The sequence below is a fragment of the Nesoenas mayeri genome (assembly GCF_963082525.1).
Source record: "Nesoenas mayeri genome assembly, chromosome: 20".
Classification (NCBI taxonomy): domain Eukaryota; kingdom Metazoa; phylum Chordata; class Aves; order Columbiformes; family Columbidae; genus Nesoenas; species Nesoenas mayeri.
The window spans coordinates 8,250,349-8,263,300 of record NC_137569.1 but is presented as its reverse complement, the minus strand read 5'-3'; the positions used below and the strand labels follow the sequence as shown (position 1 = coordinate 8,263,300).

The following is a 12,952-nucleotide window of genomic DNA, read 5'->3' as shown; positions in this document are numbered from 1 at the left end:
GTTGGCTATCATTTTATGGAAGGGCAGATGACAGGAAGCCAGGGAAGCAAAGACACGCAGATAGAACTGTCCCATTAGCTTTGTCAAAACATCTGATAATTGCAGTGTGATCCCTCAAAACGCACATCTTGGAGAAAAACGAATCTCCATCCAAACGCACACCGACCGGGGAACAGCAGAGTCCTCGCCAGTATGGAAATTAGATTTGTAGTTGAGTGGAATTGATTCTGCTGAGACTAAATTAATCACAGTGCTTAATCACTGTAACCTTTAAACATAGCGGGCCTGACCACCGCTGCAGGGCGGCACGTCGTTCACGCAGGGTTCTGTCCTTCCAAAGGCGCCGGGACCGTCGGGAAAGGAGTTTGGTTTAGAGGGGCGAAAAATGTCATACCTTGTGGATATAAACCTGTGGTGAGCAAACTGTAATGCCAGTGGTCACATTCAGTACGGTGCCTTCTTGCATTTGAATTGAACATCTCATTCATTAAATGACCCTTGATCCACCTCCATTCACAGCAGTGAAAAAACTCCTTGCTGGCTTTGTGGTGCCTGCTTAGGAGCTCAGACTGAAGGGTTAATCTTTGCCAAGTCTTGCTAAGTCAACGTGTAAGCCTCTAGGCAATGCGTGTTGTGGTTTTTCTTTATATTAGCAGAGAACGTGAGAATGTCTGGAAGACATATGGTTGGGGACAGAGGGGATATTGGTACGTGCGTACATGGAGGTGTTTAAAGGGCGTTTAGACAAGGTTCTTAGGGACATGGTTTAGTGCCAAAGCTGGGTTAGGTTATGGTTGGACTCGATGATTCGGAGGGTCTCTTCCAACCAAAATTATTCTGATTCCCCGCCAAGACAAGTATCATAGGACACTGAGAGTGCTAGAATGTACAGCCCATCTATGATCTTGAAAACCAAACACCAGAAGGTGCTCCCTCAAATCAGTCTCCAGCAGATTAGTTTTGTGCACGTGGGAAAAGCCAATGCACTTGCATAATGAAAAAAGCAGGAAATAGACATTTTAGATGAGCTTCCAACCTGCTAAGGACTTGGAGTAAAGTCTCCTTTAGGTGTTTGCATCGATTTAAAGCATTGACGCTGAGCTCCATCCTCTAATAAGATGTACCAAAAACCTGAGACATCCAAAAATCCCTGGCTTCTCTTGAAAAGCAAGGCTGCCTCCTGCAGCTCTCGAGAAGACGAGGAGCCAAGAGAAACCTCTGTGACAAGTGACGAGAGGCTGTGACAGATGGGTTTACCTTCCACAACACGGACAAAGCTTTATGTTAAAGGGACTAGGCAGTGTCCAAGCAGCTGTGTTTGTTGTTAATTCTTTTAAAAATGCTTTTTTTTCTACTTAGAAGTATTTGGGGATATTTAGCTGTGGAGCACTATAAATACAACCCCTCTGGGTAGCTGACATGACGAAGACGTTAGATGAGAACCCACCTGTGAACGCAGTTTGTTGGATCTGTTCCATCTGCCCGGTAGCCAGCAGGCAGACCTGGGTATATTCTCTATATTCTCAGCTCTTCCCCAGGTCTATACTCTTCCTGCCTACTCTTTCTCCCCCAGAGTCCTATTTTGTAATGTGAAGATGTTGTTTCCTTCCCCTACCATCCTTTGTATTGTTTAATTGTTTACCCTTTGGGAATGTATGGTACAGTACATGAATAATGGATAAGCACAGTTTTCAACTCACGTAAACAGCAGGTTGGGCTCTTCTTTAAGGCTGTGTCCCATCCCTAAGTAAACCTTTTAACAACAAGAAATCCCACTTTAGAAGCCTGTGCTGAGCAGAATTTGCCATTGCTTTTAAGCCTGATGCTTGCTGTGATTTTATTTTATTATTTTTTTTAAATAAGGTATCAGAAAATTTCTCCCAACTGTCATAAAAAATCCTGACTTGCTGTAATATAAACTTGCTTCACACATATACTTTCCATTAATCAGGGAGTATCGTTGTGACAAAAAGCTGGGTAAATTGTCTGACTCCTTGGAACCATCTTTCTTTGCTATAAACTATTAAAACAACACAACATGGCTGTGTAGTTAACTAAGTGTCCCCTGCTGTGTTAGAACAGAAGCAAAGGCTGAATTATGACAATTTGCCATTGCACTGCCGGATGAAGTAGCTGTTTAGACACCGAAGATGGGTTAAGTGCTGCCAATATGCAAAAAAACCCCAAACAAAATGTGAACGGAATCATTTGAAACAGCTTTAAAAAGCCCTTGTTCCTTACTGCTCTAAATCTACGTATGTTATTCAGTTATTAATATCCATATCACAGCTGTATCCTCCAGGAGGGAACTGAAAATGTCCTGTTAATGGTCATTAGAGTGAGGAAAGTCTGAAATATTGAAGGGAAGTGTGGACTGTGAGGGGGTTTGAGCTTAGGAAGTTGTACATCTGGGTGGAAAAGCATGAAAAGGATCCAAATGGCAATGAGGACTTAGCTCTCTCGTTCTGGAGACAAAGACGTGTAGCATTATTTTTGGAGGTTTTTGGGTAGCTTGTGATTTTGTGTTAGTGGGTGTTTTTTTGTGTGTTGATAGATTTGAAGCTTTATACTATTCCACAAAAGAATGATCCCATACCCCACATTATACACACTGGAACTGGTCACCTCCCATGATCCCATACCCCATGTTATACACACTGGAACTGGTCACCTTCCATGATCCCATACCCCACATCATACACACTGGAACTGGTCACCTCCCATGATCCCATACCCCACGTTATACACACTGGAACTGGTCACCTCCCATGATCCCATACCCCACATCATACACACTGGAACTGGTCACCTCCCATGATCCCATACCCCACGTTATACACACTGGAACTGGTCACCTCCCATGATCCCATACCCCACATCATACACACTGGAACTGGTCACCTTCCATAGGAAGGCATTCTGCTGGCGCCGTTTGCAGGAGCACACGGGTGGGTGACCCACGGGAGCGGGTTTTGCTGTCGCCTTTGGTGTGACCGATGGTTCAGAATCCACTGCGAGCGCTCTGCCCTGCTCTTCTGCTTCTCCTTAAAGCAGACAAACCCCACCACATTACCGCAGCATCATTTAAAGGAGATATTCCACGATTTCCAAAATCAAGCTGCAGCAATTCCATTTCCTGCAGTTTGTGCAGAGCTTGAATTTCATCAGGAAATTTTGGCTTGTGAAATCTTCCTTGTGAAAACTCGGAGGACAAGGAGGCCCAATCATGGGGCATCTCAGTCTCTTCCTTGTGTAAACAGAGCTGCAGTTTGGCATCTTCTAAAGCACATGTGAGCCTTGCGAGAGATGTGGAGACGCTAAAGAATTAAAGGTTTTGCTTTATCGCCAGCTGCTTTCTCCCTCAGGCCTCGTTACCCTCCTGACACGGCTGCCTGCTGGACACTTGAAGCTAAGGAGTCACTAGTAAGGTCAGAGGTTAATTCAGTCTCCGTGGTTTATTCATCCGTGCTTCAGGTCTTGGCTGAGACCGTCCAGCAGCCGGCCAGCGAGTGACCGCTGTGATCCCGGGGCTGCAGCTGCCCGGTGCCTCCTGACCTATTTCACGGGGCTTTTCACACCGTGGAGCGAGTTCTGCTCCGCTCGCTCCTTTGGGTGCGTCACTTTGAGCCAGGATTATGCACTTGGCTTCCTCGCAGCTTAAGGAGAGTCTCAGAGTAAGGCTTGATACCCGTTGGGTCTTTAAAACAGATTATTCTGTTTTGCTGGATTTAATTACACATCTGTATTTCAAACACAAATACATGGATATATGGTTAAACTTGTATTTTGTCATTTCCTGCAGCTGAAATTTATTGTGGATTGAAACATACAGGTTTATCTGCCTGACCTTTTGCTAATTATTAGATTGAGATAAGTGTGTATGTAAGTGACAAATTGCCTTTAATGACATTTAATCTGCACACTGACATTAATGGCAGGTTTAGCAGCCTGGTTATAGTCTTTGTTGCTGAGAGACGAAAAGAGCAAGGACTTTTATCTTAATTTGACCTTATTCAAAAGGTGTTTGTAGTAGTCGTCAATTTCTGATTAACTTAATGACCTGTTTTACATAGAAAGCAGTCAAACATTGATGTATGAAAGGGCCTGGAGGTGATGGATTACAGAGGCAGCAGAGCCGTTGCGGATTCTTGCTGCAAAGGTGCGGGGAGAGGGGAGAAGGAGCAGCCCGACCTCATTTTGCTGGTACGAGAAGTCTGGGTGTCATATCCAGAACACGTCAGTGGGAACAAATAGCCGCTCTTTGACTTTGCTTAATGATTTTCTGTGCAGTCCAAACTTCTGAAACATGGATTGTGCACATACATTGCAAGAGATAGGTGTGCGTCGGAGGAGGTGCTTGATGTAAAGTGTGTTTTTGTTGCCTTCGGCGGGAGCGGAGAGCGATCTGTACGGGCAGCCTGGGGGTTTGGCATTGCTGGGATGCCATCGCGTGCCAGGAGGGGTTTCCTTGTTGGAATCCCCAGGAAATAATGAACACAGTGAAAGTGTCTCTGTCGGGGATTACGGCGCGGAGCTGAATCCATCTGGGTATTACGCCGCACCATATTGAGGTCAGCCATGCCCTATTTCTATGACAACAGAGACACTACAGATCCCGAAGGGTAAGCAGAAAAGAAAGCCCAAGGTGGAAAACTCAAGTCCTTTCCTCTCATTGCCCTGTGATGTATTTACAGAATGATTTAAGAGGAACTTCAGAGACGAGAGCAGAGGTTATAAACTGCTTTTAGTAAAAGTAAACACCTAAGCAAATCATTCAAGAACCCATTAAATGGCTAGACAGCTCCTATAAATACAGTTCATAATGCACTTAGGAATGTTCCACCACCTCCCGGCACCAGTGGTCTTTCCTGCTACAGCTCTTGAAAGTTTCATTTTAATGATGAAAATTGTTGCTCACACATCACTGAAGGAATGTGAAGATGCAGTTCTGAAGATAGCTGGAAGGATAATAATGTACCTTAAGCTTGTAAAACAACTAATTAATTTACAGTTTAATGCTGTTCTTTTAATGCAACCGAAATGCCTTAAAACTAAACCAAACCGGGTGGCAAATTGACACAAATGTTTAGTGAATTGAGATCAACACTTATTACATCAAATTACAATGAAACTGCAAACAGAATGCTTTGGCATGTTGTTCTAGAGCTTTTCAGCTGTCGCCTGGCTTGGCGGGGAGGTGCTGTAAAGACATCAATCACTGGGCCGTTACAGAGCCTGTAAAAGCACCAGATGCGCTGGGGAGAATTGTTTTGAATAGAAAAAGTTTCAGATGCTTTGGGTTTTAACTGATTTTGCAGGCTGCAGTTTGTCTAGACTGGGCATGTCAGCTGCATCCAGCAAGGAAATGCTCCTGTCTGTCCTGCTGCTGTTTGAACACTATTAATAAAGTAGGTATTATTATTATTATTTAATAAAACCCAACCAAACATGGCTGTTGTACCCACTCGCCATCGGTGTGGAAGCTGGGTGGCTGCTGCTGCCGCCCACGGGATGGGAGAGTCACGGGGTGGTATTATTGCTCCTGTTTCCCCTCCATCTCCCTCCATGGCAGAATCATTCTGGGCCCATTTTGTTTTTGTCTCCCTCCCTCTCCATGGGCTCTGCAGCCTGGGCTTACAACCCCAGCCTGGGGATTTGCTGAATATTTCCCAGAAGATGGAAGTTCTTTGATAATTCCCTGTTTTCCACTATAAGTGAAGTTGGGTCTACAAGTTAAAAACATTCTGGGTGGTGGGACACGACCTATAGCTACGTTTTGGAATAGGAAACCAAGCAAAAACCAGAATGTGGTAGAAAACCAGCCCCCAAATGGATGAAGAGCCTCATACATCTTATATGCTAAAAGTTATTTTATGCCCATAACTTTTACAAAAGAAATACATTAAGTTGGTGCTGCCCTATCTAATTTCTGTTCTCTGTTACTGTAAAGGTAAATCTATATGGACTGCGCCCTGAACTGATATATTGTCATCCAAGTACTATTTTCACTGTGTCGATCCTGAGTTGGGATGTTGACCCTGTTGAGAGCAGTGGTGATGTCCTGTTGCCAGCACTGCTACAATTGTGCTTGTATTTCCTCTGGATTACATCTGGTCTGATCAGAGGCCAGGATGCCCAAAGAGACCATTTGGATCATTTTGACTGTATAACTCAGGCAGCAGGAGTTGATATAATTAATTCTTTTTGGAGCATATCTTTAAAATAAATAAATCTGGTCTTCACTTTCAAATTGCCAGTAATTGAGAAACCACTGCCGTCCTTGGGAGGTTGTGCTAGTGGTTAATTACCCTCACAGTTAAAAATCAGCATCCTATTTATAGTCTGACGTCTTTCTCACTTTGCGTGCAGCCACGGGGTTTTTTTACACAGAATCACAGAATGGACTGGGTTGGAAAAGACCTGAGAGATGATCAAGTCCAACCCTTGGTCCAGCTTCAGTCCATTGACTAGATCATGGCACCCTTCTCTCCAAAACAAAACAGTTCACTTTTGGAGTATTGTTCCATGGTTTTATTCATTTCATTTTTCTTTTCACTTCCATACACATGGAACAGTGTTGCAGTAACACTTCTTTTTTCCCCCTGAGATTGTATTATACTACATTTGAAATGTATTTTAAGATTTTTAGTTGAAAATTGCTCAAATACACAAATTTCAAAAACATCCATTAATTATCCCTGTTTTCCCAGTGTGAGCTTTTGTACTTGGCAGCAGCTTACGCTTAACAGGGCTTCTGTCATCCTTTTGTTTTGTATTGATATTGATACTATTTTTTCTGAGACCAACACCTGACAACTCTGTGGGGGAATTAAAACTCCCTCACTGATAGTTATGGGTTGAATGTTGGTTTTTGTGCATCCGGGGGAGTCACAGCCTTATCCCCCAGTGAGATGTGCAGCTATTCACAAAGTTAGTTCTGACATCACTCTGTTTTCTCCTTCTCCTTCTCCCCTACAAATTTAGTAGCTGCATGTTTTGCAACAACAACAGCGATGATGGAAAAATAGGAAAGCGATGTTCACCACTAGTCATGTTACGGTCTCCTGATGTACTGGGATATTATTTGGTGGCCATCGATTACAATGATTCCTGCGCTAGCAACCCTGTACTAAGACTGCAATTTTTCAAATAAGACAGAACCAGATTCCAAAACCCAAATCCTTCATAAAATGCATCTGCATCAAATGTACTGAAAGCACCTGCTACTTGGTTTCTTTCTGCTGCTTAAGAGCTCTATGGACTTCCCATAAACTGGATGTGGTGAAGGCAGCGTGTAAGCAAACCCGCACACAAACAGACACTAAACTCTTGGTATCATTTCCAGATATAGCTGGGAGCTGAGTTTTTGTGAGCAAAATGCGGTTTTGGTGCTGCTGATCTCCTTGAGGCCAGTGGGCTCGGCCTGGCCTTGGCTCCTGGGCCTGGCCTTGGCTCCTGGGCCTGGCCTTGGCTCCCGGGCCTGGCCTTGGCCCCTGCCCTCTTTGCTGAGGCACCGGGGAGGCTGGAAGGTTTTGCTGTGATGAGCTGGATGCTCCCTGGCCATCATGTGGCCATGGTGACTTTGAAGGGCTTTTGCTTCCTAGCAGGTGTGGGTGTACAGTAGGACAGACGTTCTGGTTCCTCTCGGATTTGATGTCCTTGTGTGTTGCAACTGGGCAAAGGCTGCAGAGATTTTTTCATTTTTCCTGCAAGTTTTTGTTAAATTTTCAAATTGACGTGCTTTCTTAGTGTCTGTTCCTGCCCCCGTTGTCACTTTAGCATTTAGTACTTGTTATTGTTGCGTTCTTACTGATAAAAGTGTCTGTGGAAAAGATGACTTATGATACGTGACGGAGTATTCACATTTTAAAGGTACATGTTGGACTTCTCTTGGCGGTGACAGGTGAAATGTTGCTATAGCCTGAAAATAAAAGCACATGGTGCAGTTGATACACTGTGAGGACCTGGGGTTTTACTCTCTGCTTTTTGATATTTCTTTTGTTTTATTGACAAGAGGGGGATTTGCAGCACCAAAGTCATGGATCTGAACCAAGAGTAAAACGGTTGGTGCTGAGCCCCCAGTACCCATGTGGGCTCTGGGCTTTCTTTGTGCTGTAGGCTGGAAGTCAAAATCTACTTTTGGTCTGATATGTGCTTAAAATTCCTCCTTGGGCATTGTAAACCTGTCCATGAAAACCACACAAACCCGCCTGCAGACAATAGACAGAACCAACCTTGTGTGAAATAATTATAAAGTTCTTGGGTGTTTTTTCTTTTTCCTCAGTTTGCCTTCATTTCTCCACCCATGAAATACAAATACCAATCATCCCTTTCTTTCAGACGCTCTTATCTGTGCTAATACAAAGCTGTTCGTGATGCTTTTGTGCCATATGTCTTCACAGTGGCGAGCAGAGGGGGGCTGTCAGTCTCAGCTGGGGGCCTGTAGTACTACTCATTCTGTAGTAATACAAATAGCGGATAATATAATAATAATGCAGAAAAGAAAGTAAATACTCTTCATATGGAATAATTGAATATCGCTGTGACATTGAACAATGACTCTTAAAAGGATGAGGGGGAAGTAATGCTTTTTTCTTAATTACAGTTGAACTAAAATTACTATATTTAGTTATTTCTAAAGCTCTATTGTATTTTTCTCTTTCTGAAAGAACACAATGATTTGGATATACATGCATTTTCCTCTCCAGATGTCCTATTGCATCTTGAATGTGGTTTTATATCTTCATGTCTGCGATAATGAAAGCTTAGATTTCTTCCCTGGTTGTGTGCGAGAAGGACAATTATGCAGGTCAATATTAAAGAAATATTATAAATGGTCTCTGGAGGCTTAGAAAAGCTCTGTCCCCATCTTGCCAGTAGTTTGAATGTAGATAACTGTCTTAGCTTCCTTGCTTTTGTGTTTTATTTGGATTAACGGGTAACCTAGGGATTTTTGAGTCCCTGAGGAACTTCTTGTCCTCGAAGATTAAATTCCCGTTAGATTTGCAGCAGTGGTGGTTTATTCACCCTCATGGGCAAGTAAGTTGTTAGATGTTAAGATGGGCAGAGTGTACTGGATTTTGAGTGGTTTAAGAGTCCCTATAGCAAATTAATGCATGGTGTTTGGCATGGAAACTTTCTTGCAGCTCCCTCTACCTTTCTTGGCTAAACTGGAGAAATCCATTGATCTGCTGGTGTCCAGCCCCCGGGTGAGGTCCAGTGTCTGGTTCGGGACAGTGCCGTCCTGTTCCACACCAGGCAGTGCCGTGATGTGTTCAAGGTGTGCTTTATCTCCCCACCTGCACCTCGCACTCAGGATTGAAACCTCTGGTTTTGCGCTATTTGTTTGGGATGGTCACACTTTGAGCCGAGGCGGGTGGCCGAGCACATGGGGCTCCCTCGCACAGTGTTACACTTTCAAAGACTAAAGCATGTGATTTTACAAAGTCATACGCTTCTTGCCCGTTTAAAAACAGGCTTTATACAGAAACGTTTGATGATTGCATGACTGTTTCCTGGTGGCCAAAGGCCGGTGTGCATGCCATAGGTTCAAATGCACTCTACTGACAGGGCAGCTGTTCCACTTGCTGGCAAACAAGACACTCAGGCTCCTCTGTTTCTGCTTGTCTACCACCTCGCCGCCTCCTCTTCCCATCTCCCTGCCCAGGGTTCCCTGTCTGCTAAGCCTCTGTGATATTTTTATGCTTCAAACAAGTGTAACACAATGTAATGGTGGCGATATATTTTTAGATCCTTCCTTACCAGTTTGTCTGACTAAAGCTAAGGAGCTTAATAAGCTGTAAGACATGTTTTTGTCTTGCCAGCCTCTGTCTCCTGATAGCAAACTAGATTCATATCAAAGAGCAGCTAATGCTAAGGGTTATGTACATGAGAGCACTCTTCATGGGAGGCATGGAGAAATTATAACAGAAGTAGTTTGACACAAAGCAGCCCGGAAAGGGGAAACTCCTCTACACACATCTTTGCTCTTCCGCGCATTTCAATTTACACTACATCAAATTGGATTAGAGCCTGTTAATTCAATTAATGACTACATTGAAAGTTTGCCTTCGCTCATAGTGAAAACAGGAGGGCAGCTCCTAATAGCCTATGGATTTAATGACTGCAACTTTGAAGAGTGTTAAGCTAAAGTGAAGTTCAGAATGGCTTGTTAACTGGGTTTATTAGCTGTTGACCTTCCCTTTCAGCATAATAGTAGCAGCCAGACTGAAGAAAGCACTAACCTCCTCATTAGCATTTATCTAAAGATAGTCTGCTGCCCATTCCACAGTAAATTAGCTCAATCAGCCATAAAGAGCCTGAGAAACATTTGCTCACATACCTTCAATTCTCTTTCTCACTCTCTCCCCCCCCCCCCGGCTTTTTTTTTAACTTAGGCCAGTTCATTTTGTCTAGTTTATTTAGAATGAAGCCTCAGGACACTTGTATTTAAATAAAGTGTTTCTACATGCTTAGATAATTACAGACCTTCTCCTGTGAGGCAAAGTCACGGGGGTGGAATGACAGCGTTTTCAGGGATGTCCTTGCTTTAGCCTTTTGCACAGATTACTGCTATCCTGCTTGTTTTCCAATACAGCCTTAAAAATCTTTTCTTTACCATAGAGTGGCCGACTCGGGAGCTGTTTCTCAACAAAACACTCTCTTTTGTATGTGCGAATACTCCTGTGTGTTGAGGTGCAAAGTGCACTTGCCGAAGCCGACGTGCAGGTCTGACCCTTGCTAGTAACTGGCATTGCAGACAGCATGTTAATGCTTGGGAATTGCGTGTGCTTGGCTCCCAGAGACAACTGGGGTTATGGAATGCGCTGGGTTGACTGAGCTGCAGACAGAACACTCCTGTTACCTGCCGTCCCCTCGCTGCTGCCCAGCCTTGTGCATTGGAGACCAGCGTTTGAGAGGAAAAGAGACTGGGAAGTGTCTGAGCCTTCTGTATATTTGTCACTTCCAGTGGTGAAAGGATTAATGTAGCAGGTTTTGTTCGGTGTAAATACTTTCTATGAAATTGATGGTCAATAGATGGAGTGGCTGGGATTCCCGTCCCGTGTCCTGCACGGACAAGTCCAATGCCAAATTAGTGAAAAAAATAGTTATTGAAAAACCTATAAACCCCATAAAATGATATTGTTTCCTGGGATTTTTTATTATTCCATGTATTCAATCTAAAAAGATGCTGAGAATGTCAACCCCAGCCCCAAAATACTTTGGGTATTGAGACTCTGGTTGTTCATATTAGGTAAGCTGGACGTTTTTCTCTTTATGATTAGGACATGTCTTCTGTTTACTGTTAACAATGTACTTACAGGTTTTGCTGTCTCAAATCTTACGTTCCCTTTTAAAATTTATAAATCAATATTAATACAGTTCGCTGTGATAATGAAATAAAAATGTTACTAAACAGCATTTTCTTACTTTTTTGGTAGATTGGAAGTTAGGAGGAATTAATCAAGGGTAAAGGTTTCTAAAGGAGGCGAGGAAACCAGTGCCAGTTCAAGGAGCCATTTAGTGTTCTTCCTTCAGCATCGCATAAGAACTCCTCTCAGATTTAAGCCCTACTATACAAAGTATCATGTAAACTTCTTTTACACGACTGTTGCTTCCTTAAAGCTTTTAAAAGAGGTGGTCAAAGAAAAGCAATGAACCCATCTTGATGCAGGGGAAGGAGGAGGAGGGTGGAAGGAAGAGATGAAGGAAGCAAGTATGAAACTGTCCTCTTGGCACAAGGAGCTTGTGGTGTTCCAAGCCTACAGATGATAGATTAGCGCATTAATGTGGGCAGGAAGACTCAGAACTTGGGTTTATTTCTGAAATTTCCATAGGAATTCTTTTTAAAGTCTTTTTAAATTAAATTTCTGTTTACCGTACAGGTCTCTGCTTCCAGTGCGTCCTATCTTTAGGTTTTCTAAACTATTCAGTGTCTTACATCTGATGTAATATTTTTCTTGCAGTTAATCAGAAGCCAAAAGTCTGACAGTCTCAACATAAACAGTTAAATGTACACTCAGGCTCTAAAATTTAAGAGCTTGATCTTTGTAAGCGCTGGTCCAGGTCTAGCGAAGTGCTTAAGTATGTGTTTAATCTTAAGCCCCTGGGCAGCACCGTGAACTTCAACAAAACTCTCTCTGTATTTAAACTTAAGCTTGTCCTGAAGGATCCCGCTGAACTGGAGCGGGAATACTTGGCATCTTGCAGGATAAAGCCATAAAAGCAGCCCAGTTTATTCAGGCAGCTCAGCTCCTTCAGCTGGCAGTGGTTTTAAGAGGATTTCTGAATATAGTGATTTTCTTTCCTTCTGGAGAATGCACTGTGTTGGCTGCCGCTGTGTAGGTATTTCGGCTGTGCTTGCGGAACCTACATTTTGGCTATATACTGCAGGGAAAGTTACTTTAAATAAAATGTTGGCGGATTTTCACATAAATATAAAGTTGAAGTGCTGGAAGTTTGAAGAATTTACTTCTCTTAGAGTAGAATCATGCTTTTTTCTTTTTATTTGTGAACGTCAGAGCATGTCACCTGGTGACGGGTTTGACATTTTAACCCTGGGGGATATTTTGTTGATGGTTGTGGGTTTCTCGGCACCTGTTTTACCTATAACACATTTTGGGTTAGGAGCCAGATTCATTAAAAAAAAGGTCTCAGTTATGGAAAGGAAACAAATGCAAAACGGTTCTATATTACAAAGTTACAAAAGCACATAAAACCTGGTGTACTGAGGATTAAATCCTGCCTCTAATGGGTTTAGACACAATGTGCAAAGCTCTGTGCCTGTGAGCACTTTTGCTTGTGCTGGTCAAGGTTCCCGAGCTGCAGGAGGATGGAGAGGGGTGGTCGGCGGTGTTGGGGACCCCTCGGTCTCCTCTGGATCTCTGCCTGGGTGAGAAAGCACCTCAAAGCACCGTTATGGTTTGGCCTATAGCTCCACCAAGGCAGCCGC

The 12,952-nt window shown here is 43.3% G+C and overlaps 1 protein-coding gene across 2 annotated transcripts in view; it reads left to right on the top strand.

Annotated features, from left to right (window-relative positions):
• AUTS2 (activator of transcription and developmental regulator AUTS2) overlaps nt 1-12,952 on the top strand; it is a gene marked incomplete at both ends in the record, with an annotated part of 710,546 nt that overhangs the window by 256,606 nt on the left and 440,988 nt on the right. The window lies entirely within an intron of this gene.